Genomic DNA, 19,338 nt, shown 5'->3' with positions numbered 1-19,338 from the left:
GTTTGAAAATGGAATTCATCAAACCTTGAAATGTGGAAGGTACATTGGTAAGGCCAAAAGGCATGACCAAAAATTCATAATGACCCTCGTGAGTTCTAAATGTTTTTTAGAATGTCTTCAATATTCATTCTAATTTGACGATATCCCAAATGAAGATCCCACTTGGTGACGTAAATTTCTCCATGTAATTCATCCAACAATTCATCAATGACGAGAATGGGAAATGTATCTTTAATAGTGAGCTTGTTTAGCTCCCATAATCTGGACACATGTGCCATGATCCATCCTTCTTGTGCACCAATACTACTGGAGTAGAGAAAGAACTTTGACTAGGTTGAATTATACTGGTCTCTAACATTTCTGCAACCATACGTTCAATTTCACTCTTTTGGGCATAGGGATATATGTTTGGAGGAACACTTCCTGGAATCAAATGAATAGCATGATCATGATCACAAATAGGTAGGAATGGTTAGCCTCTTTGCCTGGTGCATGTGACTGGGAGGCATTCTAGTAATTCTTGATTTTTTTTTCTTCTGGTCTGGCATAAGTCTCACACGACTAGGAAAAGTGTAACTTGGCACAATGTCTCTTGCAAACTCCTTGGGGATCGTATCTATGAAATTCCATTTTACCAAACTTGAGGCTTTACAATTCTTTAATTTTAGCTTATGTGGCCTTCAAGATCTTTATCTCATAGGATCCTACCTGCAAAGTGCTATAATAGGTTAGTTTATTGGTCGAAGGTGTTTGAAAATTCATGAGTTTTGTTGTCATACAAAGGGTCAAAGTCACCAACTTTTTCATTGTTATGAGTTTGACTAACCACTGCCTGAGAAGTCATTATGAAAGTTGTTTTTTCATTTGGTCATCAAGGTCTCCATCACTATTGGGAAGGGGTGTCTAAATTAGAAAGTTGTCATTATGTTTTTGAGTCGGAAATCTTGGGAGTTTGTTAAATTTGTTCAATTAAATGATGGGTTTACAATAAAAAAATAATGATGACAAAGAAAATATGGTTGCAAATACTGCAATTTCTTCTTCATCATACATTATTCATACTGTTGAAAATGGCAACAAGAAATGCTAAAAATATCATTCAGTATATTCCAGTTTTAATTTGTCCTTGAATTAGAATTGAGAATTAAAATTCAAATTTAGTCTCACTAGCTGCTTGAAAAATAATTAATTAATTCATCTTGAGTTAATTAGTTGGAGAAATTCAAGCTAGAGTCTTTGTGAAGTCATGCAACAATTATCCCTTTGATTGAGGAAGTTAAGGAGATAAGGATGAGTTGTATTTGAGTTGTAATTAGTTAGCTCAGTTAGTTGATTTAAGTCCAGTTAAATTAGTTCCAAACAGTTTGAGGAACTAATTGCGAGTTCAGTCAGTTAATGCATGCATGCATGAAACTAGTGTACTGCAAATAACTGAATATTCTCTCATAAATAACTCATGCATGTCAGTTCAGAAAAAGACCTAGTTGAGATTAAAGACAAGGACATTGTACTATCAGTTGGAGGAATTTTCCTATAAAGGAAACTCATCCATGTAGAAGGAACAAGGTTCCTTGGGGATTGCACAGTTTTACAGGGTGTGAGATCAGTGTGAGTGATCAGTGTTACACTTAGTAACAGTAGGATCACCCAGGAGAAACATAGCAAGGAAAGAGGAGGCTTGGAGGGCAGAGGAGAAGGTTTGTGAGAAGCCTTGTTTGCCTGTGAGAATATAGGAGGATTGTACTAAGAGCTGGCTAGATGTGAGAGCTAAAGCTCTGTATAATTCTAATATATTTCCATCTTGTATGATAATACATATAGCGAGGTTTTTAGCTGAGGCTTTCCCCAGAGTATTCTTCTGTGTTTCATGTGTATTGATTCTTCTTCTCTGTTATATGTGTTCTGCTTGATCTTGCTTAAATCTATTAAGCTTCCGCAAGTTTGATTGTAGAAGTAGATTAAGTATTTTGCTTTAGTTATATTGCATAATCAGGTTAATCTACAGTCATATTTTCTACATGGTCTTAGAGGTATATTTGTAGATAATTTGAAAAATTTCTACATGGTATCAGAGCTAGCTTATCTACAGAGAAATTTCTACATGGTACCAGAGCTAAGTTTATCGGAGCAGTGAACAGTATACTGAGAAGAGAATTCGATGTTTGAAGTTCGGGGTTGCAGGTGAAAATCAAATTCATATCATACTTCAATTGAGATGGGACATTATGCGACTAATTGCGCATTGAAGAAGTCCAAGAAGGGATCCTTGGAAGGATCGAAAGGTGGGGCATTAGCCTCTCAGTTCGAAATGGACTTTACTCTGATCGCATGCATGGTGTCATCGATGATGGTTTGTGGTTGGTATCTTGACAGTGGAGCCTCATTCCACATGACCGGCGATAAAAGTTTATTTAGTACCTTGGAGGAGAAAGACCTCAAGATTTGCATAGAGATGGGTGACGACGAAAAGTTTAGTGTTTCAAGAGTGGGCACAGTTGCTTTTCAGAGGGAGCATGGAGCTTCTATCACCTTAACAGACGTGAAGTATGTGCCTGGAATGAAGAAGAAATTGGTATCGGTCGCGATGTTGGAGGACAAAGGCTACGATGTTGTCTTCAGTAAGGGAAAGGTTTTCCTTAGACACATCACCACGAGACAGGTGAAACAGATCGGTTCACGAGTCAAGAACCTATATGCTCTTGAGGTTCAAGATGCATGCAAAGCCTTGAGGAGCAAGGAAAATGTTAGAGATTTGGTGGTTGAGAGGGAGAGTACACTACCTCTCAACATGTAGTCCCAAAAGAAGTCTCAGACAATTGTGGAGGAGCCACAATTAGAGTCAGCAGAGGGATCACATGTAGCCATACATCCAGCTGTGAGGTGGGGCGATGTGAAGTGATAGTCCCAAGAAGGTTGAAATTGGGCAGGGTCCATTGAGAGGTCTTATCTCATGGATCATACCTTGCTACGAGAGCCCAAATTACATAGTAGCGGGAGGAATCAGTGGGATTGATGTAGTCAGAGATAAAAGTGACAAAGGCTAGAGTAGTCAGATACTGAAGAGCGCAGAGAAGGATTGACAACAGTGCAGAAAGGCAGAGTCAGCAGAAGCGCAAAGTTTTCAGTCAACAGAGGCAATAGCAGTCAGAGACTTTGATGACAAATGCATCATACTGATTCAGGTTGGATATATATATATATATATATATATATATATATATATATTTTTTTTTTTTTTTTTGGAGTTGCTGGAGCAACAACACTAGAGAGAAGTGTTGCATGCAGAACATTCCAAAGGTTCAGGATTGAGATCGAGTTGAATTCCTTTCTTGTTGAGAGGGAGTGTTGAAAATAGCAACAAGAAATGCTAAAAATAGTATTCAATATATTCCAATTTTAATTTGTCCTTGAATTAGAATTGAGAATTAAAATTCGAATTTAGTCTCACCAGCTGCTTGAAAAATAATTAATTAATTCATCTTGAGTTAATTAGTTGGAGAAATTCAAGCTAGAAGTCTTTGTGAAGTCATGCAACAATTATCCCTTTGATTGAGGAAGTTATCCCTTAATTAAGGAGATAATGATGAGTTGTATTTGAGTTGTAATTAGTTAGCTCAGTTAACCGAGTTAAGTCCAGTTAAATTAGTTCCAAACAGTTTGAGGAACTAATTGTGAGTTCAGTTAGTTAATGCATGCATGCATGAAACTAGTGTACTCCAGATAACTGAATATTCTCCCATAAATAACTCATGCATGTCAGTTCAGACAAAGACCTAGTTGAGATTAAAGACAGGGACATTGTACTATCAGTTGGAGGAATTTTCCTATAAAGGAAACTCATCCATGCAGAAGGAACAAGGTTCCCTGAGGATTGCGCAGTGTTACAGGGTGTGAGATCAATGTGAGTGATCAGTGTTACACTTGGTAATAGTAGGATCACCCAGGAGAAACAACACAAGGAAATAAGAGGCTTGGAGGGCAGAGGAGAAGGTTTGTGAGAAGCCTTGTTTGCTTGTGAGCATCTAGGAGGATTGTACTGAGAGTTGGCTAGCTATGAGAGCTAAAGCTATGTATAATTTTGATGTATTTCTACCTTGTATGATAATATAGATAGCGAGGTTTTTAGCTGAGGCTTTCCCCAGAGTATTCTTCTGTGTTTCATGTGTATTGATTCTTCTTCTCTCTTATATGTGTTCTACTTGATCTTGCTAAAATCTATTAAGCTTCTGCAAGTTTGATTTTAGAAGTAGATTAAGTATTTTGCTTTAGTTATATTACATAATCAGGTTAATCTATAGTCAGATTTTCTACATGGTCTTAGAGGTATATTTGTAGAGAATTTGCAGAATTTCTACATGGTATCAGAGCTAGCGATCTATAGAGAAATTTCTACACATACCCCTTATCCTTTTTTCCCTCTTTATCCCCATTTTCTATTTGATTCTAATCCTACATAACTTTTTCCCTTATTCCCTCATTCATTCGAATTATCCCCCATTTCAAACATTTTTCCCATCCCATATTCCTATTTTAGGCCTAAATTCCCTTTTATCCTAAGTTTAAGTCCCCTTTTACCCTAGGCCTAAATTCCTTTAGCATAATTTCCATGATAAATTAACATCATTCACATATCCCATACACCCTAATCATTTCCCATACTCCCTACACTCATGCCAAGCATGGAGGTCTTCTACACTCTGCAATGCAATTTCCTCTGAAATTGATTGTTTTGGTCACCATTTTGCAAAACAATTTATGATAAAATGCAACCGAATTTAGACAAACATTTTTTTTTCTCAAGAAGAAACCAAAGAAAAATAACCTCTTCCACTTTATACACATCTGTCATGGATCGGGAGATTTGATTTCATTTTCAAAGCCCATTTTTTAGACTGTACGAATACTCTGCTTAAATTTTCTGGGAAGATGGGGAAGAATTCAGAGAAACTGAGAGAGGTTTATCTTCCAAAAATTACAATCTACAATAATCTCCTTCATTTTTTACATAGGTATTAATTTTTGGGAGATATGGCCCTTTGAAAATCTCTTGCGCAGGTGTTGCGCACACACTGCACAAAATACTCTATTTTAGTCATCATGAGGAGAATTTTGGGAAATGGAAAGAGGTTTTTCTCAAGGACAGGACACATAACAATAAGATCTTCCAGTTTTTTCATAGGTGTCATATATCAGGAGGTTCGAATGCATCTTCAAAGCATATTTTTCAAACTGTGCAAATTTCCTGGTTTAGCCATTGTTTTGAAGAGGCTTTTTTGAGTACCTAGGGAAGAATTTGAAGAAACTGAGAGAGGTTTATCTCTAGGAAAATTTTATATACAGTAAACTCCATTTTTTACACATTTTCTACCATTTGGGAGATACAGGTGTTTCTTTGAGGCCTATTTTCGCAGCTTTTGTTGGCAAAATTGTAAAAAAAAATTGAATTCAGTTTGAGATTGTGGAAATTCATGGATTATTGAAGCTGCCATGTGTCAAGGGAGGAGTGGTAGAGTGTTTTTCTGTGTCACAAGCCTATTCACCGCCTAATCATCAACCAGATGGAAGATCATGCCAACATGGCATATTACAAAGCTGTTGTGCAATACATATTTGGAAGCGGTCTGTTGTTTCTTACTTTTTATTTCTAAAGGCATGGTATTATGACAAGGACAAGATTATCATAGATTAGGATGGTGTCTAGATATGATAACATGATAAGAGTTATGTTAGTTTTTTTTTTTTTTTTTTTTTTTTTCTACTAAATAAAAAACTGAAGATATTTTTAAGAAGTTACTACTTTTGTAATCAATTCGACCCACCTCATGGATCAGAGATTCATTGTATCTGGTCATGGGATTTTGAGGATGTAAGGCTATTTAATGCCAAATGATACAATCTAGAAAGGGTTGGATGGTGTGGTGAACTGATTTTAAATATATTTGTGTGTGTTGTGATTTATCTTTTCAGTAATAAAATGCTTCATCCAGAGTTTGGCCAGTGATTACTCAGAGATTCTTGTGGTATATATTTTCGAATTTGTTCCTCTTCAGTGTATTTGTCACCTTATATACTTTTCCTCAGTTCTTCTTAAAGGTATAATTATAACAGCCTTGCTAGAATTCATTATATATGCTCTAGTTTAGCTGTAACTAAATGTTTCAAATGCAAATGAAATGTGTTATGCCTTTATCTTCTGTATTTCTTCTTAATACTCAATCATTTGAGATGCAGTAACAAAAATTCGATCTGTTCTGTCACATGTGGATGAGTGTTGTTCTATGTTTATTTCCCATTGTACTACAATTGTTTCCTATTCGAAAAATGTGCTAGACAAGCCTCTGTGTTTGTTATTGGTTGGTTATGATGAGCTATTAACTTTCGTGATCACATGCATCCATATTCCAGAACCTTTCACCAAGTTCAAATAAACTTTTAAAATCCTTTTCAGATCTGGTCTCTATAAAATTGTGTGCTTTAGAGTCTCCAATATTTAGGTTTTTCGAGTGAGGGAGCCCCCTCTGGCTAGAAAAGACCAATTTCTAGCCCAAAGTGGTTTGTGGTTACCTTTGTAGCCCTTTTCTCAGCCTGAAGGGATTTTACGGAGTGATAGCACAAAGGAAAGGAAGGCTAAGGTGTGTTCTTCTTCCTCTACAACATGGAAGATAAACTTGTTACAATATGATAGGAAAACTCTTGCATGAACACTTTATCCATGGTGTACCTCAACAAGCGATGACGTGGTTTATGACAACTAAACACTCTGAGGTATGTATCGTCCGATGAGGCAAACCAATTTTCTACTTTCGCCATTGATTGCATTGCCTCATGGGACATGCAAGGGACCTCTTCTTCAAAGATAATATGATATAATACCTTCAAGAAGTGCTCAAAATTTTTGTCATATACTACTCAGTGGTTGCATTCTACAAACAACTTGCAATAGATGTGGGTAGAGGGATCTGTGGACATCCATTTCCATTTCAGACCAGGGAATTCATTACGAGCACATATTCCATCTAGCAGGTAGGAAGACATGTAACATTATTGTTGCTTGCCTTGTTGTGTGTTTTTCACCTTGTTCATATTAATTTGCAGCCACTAAGACAATAGATGGGACCAGTTAAATATACTTCCTTTTGTGACAATCAGATATGGCTTATAGATCTGTCCTTCAGGGAAGGATTCAATACTCCTCCATCCATATACGCAATAGCACATAAACATCAAGTATTGATATATCATTCTAAGGGACTTGGTATTGTAAATGTTATTAGATGTCTGGTGAAATTTTGTCATTTTCTTCCACCATGACTTGATCACTTATTTAGTGTTGAGATAGCTCGAAGTTGCATAGAATTTTGAGTCTAAGTGCTGCTCAAGCTTAGAAAAATGGTAGATCAAGTGAATGTCATGTGGTCAATAAGAGGCAAGTTGTTGCCCAATAGCACTATTCAATGTCATGCCCTTGGTATCTAGGCGCTACAAAATCCATCTAATAACATCAACACATGGTAAGACTAGAAATATGCAAGCAACCCTGTAGAACCCTGATCGTTGGATGTTGATATAAACCTGCCTATCCTCCATATCTTCTTTGAACTTTGTTGAGGTGAATACATCCTTGATGGTAAGACAAGTGACACTAGACTCCTTCTCGATGTAACGATGTCTATAAAATAAAATAGGAATCGATATGGAGGGACTTTCAATGACTTCTTTGGTATTGCTCTCTGTGACCTCCTTTGATGCTAATTTCTTGGGAGAGAAGGTGTTATCGGATGATGAAAGAGTGGTATGTTTAGGATCTGCAGTACTTGTTGTAAAAGTTGTAAAAATGGTGATGAAAGGCTAGCCCAAGAAATATCAGCTCAACAATTAGCTTTAAAGTAGCAAAACAATCACTGAGGGAAAGGACTGCACAATGTTGGGCTACAAGGAGGAATACTGGGCTCTAGAATTTCACACTGTGTAGCTGTGGAAGAAGACTGCACTTTTTTGGATTGCAAGGAGATGGTTTGTTGACTGGAACTACACAATGTGCAGTCTCAGCTGGGAGAGAGCGAGGTTAGATTGTGTAGGTCACAATTTCAGTTGCCAGGTAAATCCACTACTGGTTGTGACTACGTAGTGTGCATCTTGTGAAGGCCAGTGATTATGTAGTGCGCAGTTGTAGATGGTAAGGGAAGGGTCTTGCTACTTGTGATTACACAATGTACGGTGAGAGAGGCCAACAAGACTTGAAAATTTATAGTCTCTTTCGAGAGAGGGGCGAACTTTAGATCTGTGACAAAGGAATGGAGGATTGCAGGTCAACATTGGAATCATTCTGATCAATCAGTAACATTGATAGAACAAGATTATGTAAAGGGAAGAACATGCATGAATAAATAGATCCATCAACAATAATTGTTGGTAGGAAAAAATACAAGAAACACTTGGAGACTCTTGTATACAAACTCAAAAGACTAAAACGACACTTGTAAAAGTGAATAATAAGAGAAATTCCACTTTTTACAAGAAGAATCAGGAAAAACAACACTTTCTAGCACAAAAGCAAAAAAAGCAACCAAAAAACAACAAAAATCGACACTTGGGAAACTTAACCAGAAAAGTGTCGTAAATCAAATCTAAAGCTCCTTGAACTCATGAGAATAGCTAGAGCTCTAATGTAAAATGTGATAAGAGCCTCTATTATATATATTTTCTCTCACGAGATTAGGGTTAGGGTTCTTTACGCTAATACCTAAAATCAAGGAGAGATTGACACTTGTCTTCAGATTGGAAATAGAAACTTGTGCCACACTATCAAATAAGAATGTGCACTTCCTATTTTCTAGGAATGTGCAATTGGATCATCTAGGGGACTACGTAGTTCACCGACAAAAGAGATTGTGCAATTCCCAATGACAAGAGATTGCACAATTTACTGGCATAGTGAATTACGCAATTCTGACTCATAGTGATGATTGCGCAATTTGCTTCCTCAGTGGTTTCCTATCTCACAAGATTGCGCAATTCAGTTTCGGAAGGAGTTGTGCAACTTCTAGTGATAGAGGATTGCACAGTTCTTCAAGACTTGACATACAACCAGTGCTTGATCCAATGATTAGGAAATGACTTAGCTTGTGTTTGAGAGGTTGTTTTCTTGTCTGCAAACGTTGTGCAACTATTGTCGACAGACCTAGTCATTGTCATTAAACTCAGTTAAGACATGACAAGGGCTACATAAAAGAATAAGTCATTGTGACACTAAATAAACAAGGGAAACCTAATGACAGTCAAAGTAACAATTCTAATGAACAAAGGTAGGCTCGAAAATCGAAGTGTAGGCAAATTTTTGGAGGGGGGTTGTAGTAGCTACAATAACAACTCATACACAGGTGGGTCAAGTTGATCTCCTTGGGAAAGTAAGCTTCTAGAAACCTTTTTTTCTCAATTATGATATTTTTCTCAATTGTTGTCAATTATGAAATAATTATTATCTCATAATTTTAATATTTTGGAAATATAATTATGAGAAATTGCTCAATTATGTAATTTCACCCTTTTGACATGGAATAACCCCTACATAAGAAAATGTAGAGGTGAAAAGGGGATGTATTCTAGCTAGCAACTGAGGTAATTTGAACTTAGGTTTCTCTCACTATAATGGATTGGAAAATAGGGTTATAATAGATTCCCCCTAATGGATGAGGTCAGAAGATAAACTGATGGCTAAAATGTATTACAAGAAAGCTCGAGTTTAATCCCCTCCTCCCACATATACCCAAGTAACTGGCCAACTAGGGTAAACATTTGACGAGAGGCTACTATGATTGGATTCAACCTCCTAGATGACCTTAAGGAAATGGATCAACAGAAACATATCATACAGACCTTCCACATCAGCTACATGACTCCTAAGAACCATCCCAACATTTCTGATAACTAGCCACTGGGTCCCACTAATGTTTTAGGCCACTTGACCTTTGGACGCTCCCATGTTGCGGGCCTGACAACGTCCAAGAGGCTTTGGACACTCTCATGACAAGGCTTGCCAACATACACAAACTATTTTTCTGAGTGTTGTGCCAGCGTCCCTGGGATTTGAGCCACTTTTTCAGGCTAAGAGCATATGTCATTATCCAGAATTGAATGACACCTTCAGAACAGAAAGATAACAAGGAAACAATGATGCAAATGCAAATACTTGAACAAGCCCTTGATTGGACCCCTACTAGCCTTGACAAGAATTTCGTCAAACATATTGCAAATATGTAATCTACGGGTGCGTTGAAGCTCTGAAATTCTATTGCAACAACATGGGGGATAACCACCCGGTCCGGACCTTGGAAGAAACTCCTTTTCCGTTTGGTATGGTGGCTTCGACTAGGGATAATGGGACCAGTTTCCCATCAATAATTGATATGATGATGATGTTGGTTTGATATAAGGTATGATGGGTAATGATTTAACTAAAATGATCTATTTAAACAATAAAACACATGCATCTATCTATTCTAAACATTATCTTACTATATACCCGGGAATAACTCAAATCATGCGATCTACAAAGATATCTTAAAGCAAAAGGTAATAAAGATCATTCAATTGCTATAAGATAATAAATCATTAATGATAATTATTTTGACTAGATAGTTAGGCAAAATAATTGTGGAAAATATATCGCATATGTCACTTGATCATTTATTCAATAAGGAATTACAGCTGAAACATTTATACAAAAGTGCTTTGATGTCAAACTATAACTCAAATTTCATACACAACACAATATAAGAAAGATTACTACTAATTCATAAACAAAACAAAATCATAAGATAAAAGTACCAAATATGAAAGGTCCTACTCATGAGATTAAAAATATTGATCCACTTCTTTACAACTAAATATACTCTAAGAGTACATAAATTCAAATTTAGTAGAGTATGCTTTAATCTCTAATAAAATTAGATCTTGTTCCAATTATCTCATCAAAACAATCACACAAGTACATAAGTGCAAGCTCTTGCAAAGTGTTTTTGATAAAATTTTGGACCTTTCTCTAAATGCATGAGAGGGGTTTAAATATTACAAATTATGTATCAAAAAATAGATTATTACATAAAAAGATGAGGAGGTTTCAATCAACCTTCCTCAGAATAAGTAAAATAAAAATAAAAATAAAAATGATGACAAGCTTCTTCAAATTGAATGGTCCTATTCAGCCATTCGGTCTTTGAGCTCGCAGATGTCTATCATTGGATTTACCTAGGGTGGCTGGCCAATTATAGATCTCAATTGTCCCGTGAATACAACATCAGTGAGAGGTGGCACCATCTTTTGAGCAGAATTGGTTAAACAACGTAGAGTCATCTAATGACTATGTGGTTTTACCAGAATCCTCTGGTAGGTTTCCCATTCAAACTTAGTCAGTTGTTTGATTGCCTTTGCATTTGTTTTGGCAGTCTCTTTCCACTGTTTTTCTAATTGTTTGATGTCTGGCAAAGGTTTTGGCTTGCATTCTTTGATAATATTGGTAGTGTGAAGGTTTTTGTTCACTGCCTCAATTATATTGTTCGTTGCATTGGCTTCTCTTGCTACTGCCCTTTCTGTCTACTTTAATTGTATGTCCCAATCCGTGAATAAGATATCTTTATGAGACTCCTCGATCTTTGGTAGATCAGATTTTCTTCCTTCTTCAGATTCCTGCCAAGAAATAAAATTTGAAATCCTCTTATTGATCTCTTCATATTCTAATCTTTGATCAACCATTTGATTGGTTAATTTATCACATGTTTCACAATAGGGATTGATCGATGAGATTCTTTGGCATAACATTTCTTGTTGTTGTGACAAAAGAGAATTTAATTCAAGTGCCTCTTTAATGAATTCATCTATTTTAGGGTTGTCTTTTAATTTATCCATTATATCATGCATTTGGTGAATCTGTGTGTTCTTCTCTGCAATCTCTGTTTGATTTTGTACTCTCATTTGCTCAAAATCTTGTTGAAGCTATGCCATCTGCATTTCCACTTGCCTATTGGTGTTATGTATTTCTTTCTTAAGTTGTTGTTCAAGCATATGAACCATTTCTTCTTTTTCTTTAAGCAAAAGTTGAACTTCTGTTGCCTTATCAATTGTTGCAGTTGCATAGGTGCCTGTAAATTATGATGGATTTGTAAGATTTTCTGGTGGATCAATGGGGGTGTCTTTCCATACTACCTCCATTGGTTCACTTCCAAGAGTTATTGATGTTGATACATCCAATTTTCTTTTCTTTCTTTTCTTTTTTACTATAGCCTTATGTGTTGGGTTGTAGAATATGTCCAGTGGTGGTATTTCCTCAACCTTTAAAACAATTTCTGAAGTTTCGTGTTCCAGGATGACTTCAATATCTTGAGTAGTTACAATTTCTTGTATTGTTGTTTCTGGATTTATAACCTGGTGAGTGTGTTGCGGAGTCTGGAATCCAGAAGTCCCTTCAAGACTGGTATATGTTTGGAGCTTTTTATCAAATTTTTCCCACTCCTAATCCAGATCAACAACTAGGCTCTTTTCAGTTTGAACCTGTGCGGAGCCAGTCTCCATGTGCTCCTCAATTGGGACCTTTTTGGCCGTCTCTTCAACATTTTCCTCTGTGTTCTATTCAGGGTCTTCATCGAGGTTTCCTTCCTTATTCTCAGGTTGGTGTTCAGAGTCTTCTGAAACTTCAACTGACTTCTCTTGATATTCCTCATCAGAATTATGCTTGGAACTTTCCTCTAGGATTACGCTGCGAGTAGGTTCTCTAATTCTTCAATTTGTAACAGGTCCAAAGGGACCTTTGTTAGCCTTCTATTTATGTATAGGTGAAACTCGTTGAGGTCGGATGGGTCCAGTTTTATTGATGCTAAATGTAAAACCTATGAAAATGTCTTGGCTTGCTCAAAGAGATCATCAAACTCATCATCCTCATGAACAAATTTCCTAATTTTGACCATAGCAGTGAAACTCTTGGTGACCTTGTTAGGGTCATATTATCTACCCAACATGGTACCCAGATTTGGATATGTGATGTTCTGTATTTCTTTGTTGCATGCCTAATATCATGTAACGTGAAAGCGCCACATTGCAACGGGAAGGTCAGCCAGATGGATTTCTTCTGCTCTTTGAGGGTTTTGGTTTTACCATCACCCAATGTCTGATAAGCAATCTCTCTTGTCAATAATTTATCAGAACATAACATGGAAGAACGAGGGGAGCTGTAATACTCTCGAAAACTCTGATATAAGTAAATAATTCCTCACCAAACCACCTTGCCAACGACAATATGTCTATCTTTGGTTCTTCTGAAAGGTTGAGGGCTTTCTTATAAAAAATGGTCTAATAAATTGGCAACATAATGCCATGACAAATTTTATAAAAATGGGAGCTAAACTGTGATTCCCACAAAATTTTATGATAAACATGGATGGGTGCAGGATCCTTTAAAGTCCATTTCCAACCCATGTTTGGAAAATGTGAGCAAAAACATATATCATCCATGACATAAGCACTCATGTAAAAGGGAGGGATAACCCGAGTGGAGACACTTTTATTGCCCTTGTATTCTCTAAGGGCCATGGACAAGTTGTTTGACAAAATAGTACTCCAATTCATAATCATATCATTTACAAGTGCATCAATCAATGGAAAACTTGGTAGTATCAGCTTTTCCAAATAGCCTACACAACATTGCAGCAAAATTGTGCGGGGCCGATAGAGGTGCAATGGGGTACATACCAGTTTCTCTCACCTGAACTTGTTGGAGCTAGACCTCAAATTATGCGTAATGTCCATTGGGTCTTCATTTTCTTTGGCAAAATGCTCAATAAAGGCTTTATCATAGATCTTCTGTGGCTGTGGAAGGTGGTACATTTGGCTCAAATTTTCTGGATTGAATGACCCCATGACTTCATGCCTAGATTTTCTGAACGTTCTATCCGAAATATCCACATTATCAATAATCCATCTTACCATATCTGTGTATGGTAATATTTTCGGTCTTGCATCTATCTTGTTTAGGAAAGAACATGTTGCTTCGAAGTAAGAAGCGTCAGATGAGTCTGTGGCATCTGTTGTTGCTTTAGTTTCCAGGGGCCTTGGTTTTTCTTCCTCCAATAAATTATACATTGCCTCCCAGGATGTAGTCCCACCATCCTTGTTACAGGTGGTATCAAAGAAGAGTGGTTGCATGTCTGACTCCTCAGACGCAGTAGTCTCTGCAGTCTTCTTCCCTTTCTTAACCATTTTTGCGAGCACTGTCTTGTTCGAAAATTTCTTGAAATTCAGGCAAATGGAGAAAATAGGATAAAAACGCAGAGCGGTAAATGCAAGCGGAAACACAATTAGCATAGTAAATTCTGAAATCATGTAAAGGTGGAGATTTTATTTCGAACGCGGATAAAAATATATCTATCTTCTCGAGTTGTTAAAAGAACAAGTGCAATTAAACCTCATTAACTATGCATTAAGGCCTATACATTATTTCCTTTATGACTTGTCAGAATATTGCATTGAAATCTTTTAAATAACATTTGAAATCGGTGTAGGTTATGTGTGATGTCGATTATGCGATTGCGATGAATCGCAATATCACAATATCACAAATTCACAAATCTCAATATCACATTATCTCATTATCATATTATCGCAAATCGGAATATCGGAGATCGTGAATAGAACAATTCAAAGTTGCTTTAGTTTTTTGCGATTTGCGATGAGAGACATACCTTTTATGTTTTAGAGCGTGTTTCCTTTATGCAGAGGCTTATTTCATTAAAATAGATATTTACGATAGACTGGACCTAATTGAAGTTTTGTAACAAATTTAATATTCCGTCGGTTCGGGACCACATCACATCGCATTTCGCATTTTCTCATGGTTTGCATGTTTTGTGCCTTTATAAAAGTCGCGATGCGATTGCGATAAATACTTTAAAGAATATCTTAAGCCTTAAGTTTTATAAAAAGTTTAATGCTACCTTAGGTCTTTTCGGGGGTTTCTTTTATCGCATCTCACAAATTCTATCTCATGACTAACCTTTGTTACTTTGAATCCTGTGATTTGTGATAAAGTGAGAATGCTTAATCACAAAGTGACTCAATTTGATATCTTAAGTTTATCCAAAGTTTTATTTCGAATGGTTTCAAAAGGCAAGCTCTTATTTGCTATTTTTTTTTTTTTTTAAAGGGTCCCCATTTACTAATACAATACTAACTATTAGTATAACAAATGGAGGGGGGGGGGGGGGGGGGGGGGGGGGGGGGGGGGGGGGCTCGCATTTGTTGAACAATAAAACAATTGGCAATTCACTCGAAGAACCAGTTATCTCTGATAATTTTGAAATTTCTAAAAACTTTCAAAATAAAGATAGTTTAGGAAATAGGAATTACATGAATTTTAAGATAAGTAACATTTCTCTGAATAAAAAAACAAACTCACCTAATCATAATTCACTTGATATTCTCTTCAAAATGAAAATTCCTTTGTCTATATCAGTTTTTACTTAGTTTAAAGATAAAGTAGGGGGTTCTTGCAGATCAACTTTTAGATGTACACATTTGTCACAGGTAGAGCCTCTGCTGCTAGCAAGTGTCCATAGCCTTGAAAGGGTTACCTTTTAACCAACAATGATTCAACGTCCCATCCAGATAAGAGTGCAGTTTTTAGAGATGAATTAAAAATCATATAATTATTCTCCTCTTTTTTTCTTTTTCTTTTTAAACAATTTTTTTTTTTGCAATTTTTTTCTTTTTATTACTTAAAAGTCATTGTCTTAGTTTGGTGGCCAAATAGTGATAATGCCATTCACTGATTGTAACTCAACTGAACAAGTTGGCTCATGATGAGACCCCTTGTCTTTTGATTTAAACAATGTCAAGCTATTACCCTGTTTTGGTATGCAGTATTGGTAATGTCAGTCTATTATTTCCCTATGAACATGGTAAGCAGGCTCTTGATGAGACCTCTTATCTTTTAAGTTTCATCATATTTTAGAATCACTCTAAAAAGAGAAAAGTTTATTGGATGGGGAGAATCATTGGCTCCTTAAGAGTTTGGTATGACAATTATGGAATTGAAGATGCTTATCTGCGAAGAGTCTTTACTTTGTTAAAGATACTTTTCTTGACTAAGAGTACAAGAAAAGGTTTTTTTTTATTAAGTTGGAGGTCTCTCAAAGAATAAATAATTTTGGTGGAAACAAGAAAATTTCAGAGAGATAGAACCTAGTTAATTTTCAAATGTTATAATTATTTCCTCATCAATCTCTACTTATGAAAGCGAAAAATCAAAATATTTGGAGAAATATTTTATTCTAAGGCCAAAAGTAAATACTATTTAACTTTTTATTTTCCTAGGGAAAGTAAAGGCGATAATGTACAGGGGATGGAAGAGGTTATCTCCTATAAAAAACATTTTTTCAAAAGTATCCCATTCACAGGCAGAGAATCTTTCTTGGCTGATAAATCTTGCAATAAAAACAATGATGGGCTGATTTGTTCTGTAATCTAAAATGGTCCAAGCCACATTCTTTGGAATTTGGTCTGCTTACCCTTTTCCTCGCGTGCTTTATCCCACTTCAATACAAGGTCTCCAAGGTGAAATGATTTTGGACTTACATAATTTGCATCAAAGGAAGATTTAACTAACTGTTGATGATGGGCATGTACGATTTTGGATTTCTCTCTTTCTTCTTCGAGTTTGAGAATTTGTGATTGCCTTAATTGCAAAGAAGAAGACAGAGTTTCTTCAATAAATTTAACTAGGGCTAGAGAGGGAATAACTACATTTGTAGGAAGGACAACTTCTTTCCCATAGGCCAAATTAAATGGAGAAGTGCCTATTGAGGCCTTCCATGTTATCTAATCTACCCATAGAGAAAATGTTAAAGATTTATGCCAGTTTCTTTGACTTTGATCAATAATTCGTTTAATGATCATAAGGAGGTTTTCATTGGTTGATTCTGCTAAACCATTTCCTTGAGGATAATATTTAGCAGAATACTTAAGTATGAAACATATTTTGAAAGAAAATTCTGTCATAGTGTTATGTGTGAAATAAGATGCATTGTTAAACATCATGGCAGTTGGTAGACCAAATTTGGTAATGATAAATTGATCAATAAATTTGATAATGCTCTTAGAATTGGTTACCTTTAGTGGAATTTCTTCCACCCATTTAGTAAAGTAATCAATTGTTGTAAGGATGTATCTATGTGGCTTTGAAGAGTGAGGAACGATCTCACCTATTATGTCTAGTCCCCATTGCTCAAATGGTTGTTCAATGTTGATTGACTGTAATGGTAAAACAAGTTTCCTTTGTCTTCCAGCAACAGTTTGACAGGTTTTGCACTTCCTTACATATTCGTGTGCATATTTGAATAAGGTTAGCCACTAATAACCAACATACGGGATTTTATACGCTGTTGTGTCTCCTCCAATATGTCCACCAACTAGTCCATCATGGAGTTCCTACAAAACATTTTCTGCCTCAATTTTTTCAAGTAACCTTAGTAAAACAGAGTCATAATTTTTTCTAAACAAAACATAATTGACGATTTCGTATTGCTTTTCTTTCAATCTTAAAGCCCTTTTTATTTTGTAACTCAGTTGCATAGGGGCATATCCATTTTTTAAATAAAATATGAGATCAACATATTGAGATTCAGTATCGTTGAGGCTTACCTCAGATATTTGTATATCATCACCTGAATCTTCTTCTGCTGGTAAGTTGGATGCTCCAGCTAACATTCTGCAAAAACCATGACCTTTAACAATTTTAGCAGGTCTAATTTCGACATCATATTCTTGCAATGTAGTTACCGAGTTGGCCCTTTTTTCTCCTACTTCCCTTTGCACCAGTAATTGCCTTACTGCTAGGAATGGAACTACAGTTTTGGTGTAAGTTTTAAGGAGAAATGGTCTGAAATGCTTTATTGACTTAAAAACAACAAAGGCTTGTTTTTCCACAGCATATTAATTTAACTCGAAACCTTGTAGATTTGAACTAAAAAACGAAATTGGTGCTTCAATCTGTTGATCTCGAGCTGTGTCAAAATGGAAGCATATGATGTTTCTGATGCAAATGTATATAAAATAAAATGATTGGAAAAATTGGGATTTGTTAGGGAGGGAGCGTTGATAATAGCTTGTTTGATTAGATCAAATGCTTCTCTTTCATTGTGAGCCCACTTGAAAACTGAATTTTTCTTAATCATAGGCTGTAAAGGTAAAACTATTTGTGAAAAGTCAGGGAAAAATATTTTTACAAAATTTATTTGACCAAATAAGGACTGCATGGATTTCTTATTATGGGGTAAGGGGATTTTCTCAATTTCCTTAATCCTTTCTAGATCAATATAAATACCCTTTTTTGATACGACAAACCCTAAAAGCTTACCTTCGCTTAAGGAAAAATAAGACTTCTTTGGATTGAGTGAGATCCCATATTTTTTACATCGTTCAAAGATTTGCTTGAGGTCATTCAAATGGCTGCTTCTCTTCCTAGAATAGATAGTGATATCATCCAGGTAAATAACAATTGATTTGTTAATGAGTCCTTTAAAGGCTATATCCATAGCTCTTTGAAATGTGGCACCTGCATTAATCAAACCAAAAGAGTTTTTTGATAAGCATATGTTCCCCATTTAGTTATGAACGTGGTTTTTAATCTATCATTTGGATGAACCATGATTTGGTTATATCCTGAAAACGATCAAGAAAAGGCATGAGCTCAAAACCAGCTACTGACTGCAGCACTTGTTCCATGGTTGGCAATGGAAATTTGTCTTTCTGATATGATTTATTCAAATTTCTGAAATCTATGCATATGCGAATGTCACCATTTTTTTTCTAACAAGAACTAAATTGGACACCCATTTCGAATGCCTAACAGGAAATATGATTTTGGCCTTAAGGAGCTTATTTAGCTCCGATTTGATTTGACTTTCAAGGTTCAGGTGAATTTTCCTTAGTTTATACTGCACTGGTTTATCATTAGAGATCATAGGAATGGTGTGTTGTATGACAGAAGTATCATAAGTTTTGAGATCAGAATAATCCCAGGCAAAGATACCTTTGTATTTCTTCAACAACTGAATGAATGATGATCTTTCATCAGAGGATAGACTGAGACATAGATTAATGTTTTGAGGCTTGTCATCATTTCCAAGGTTTACTAATTCAAATCTCAAGGCTGAGCTTTGTATTTTAGCATTAGTTACCTTCTTAAATTTGTCTTTGAGATCATAAAGGTATTCTAATTTGACTACATATTTAGGTATTGAATTTTCATCAGCCTTCTGCTTTAACTGAAGGTCATGTTCATTTTCATCTATG

This window comes from Pinus tabuliformis, chromosome 9 (assembly GCF_031772625.1).
Source record: "Pinus tabuliformis cultivar Carrire ecotype Pingquan chromosome 9, CPIR1, whole genome shotgun sequence".
Classification (NCBI taxonomy): Eukaryota; Viridiplantae; Streptophyta; class Pinopsida; order Pinales; family Pinaceae; genus Pinus; species Pinus tabuliformis.
Note: the sequence above shows the minus strand (reverse complement) of the source record.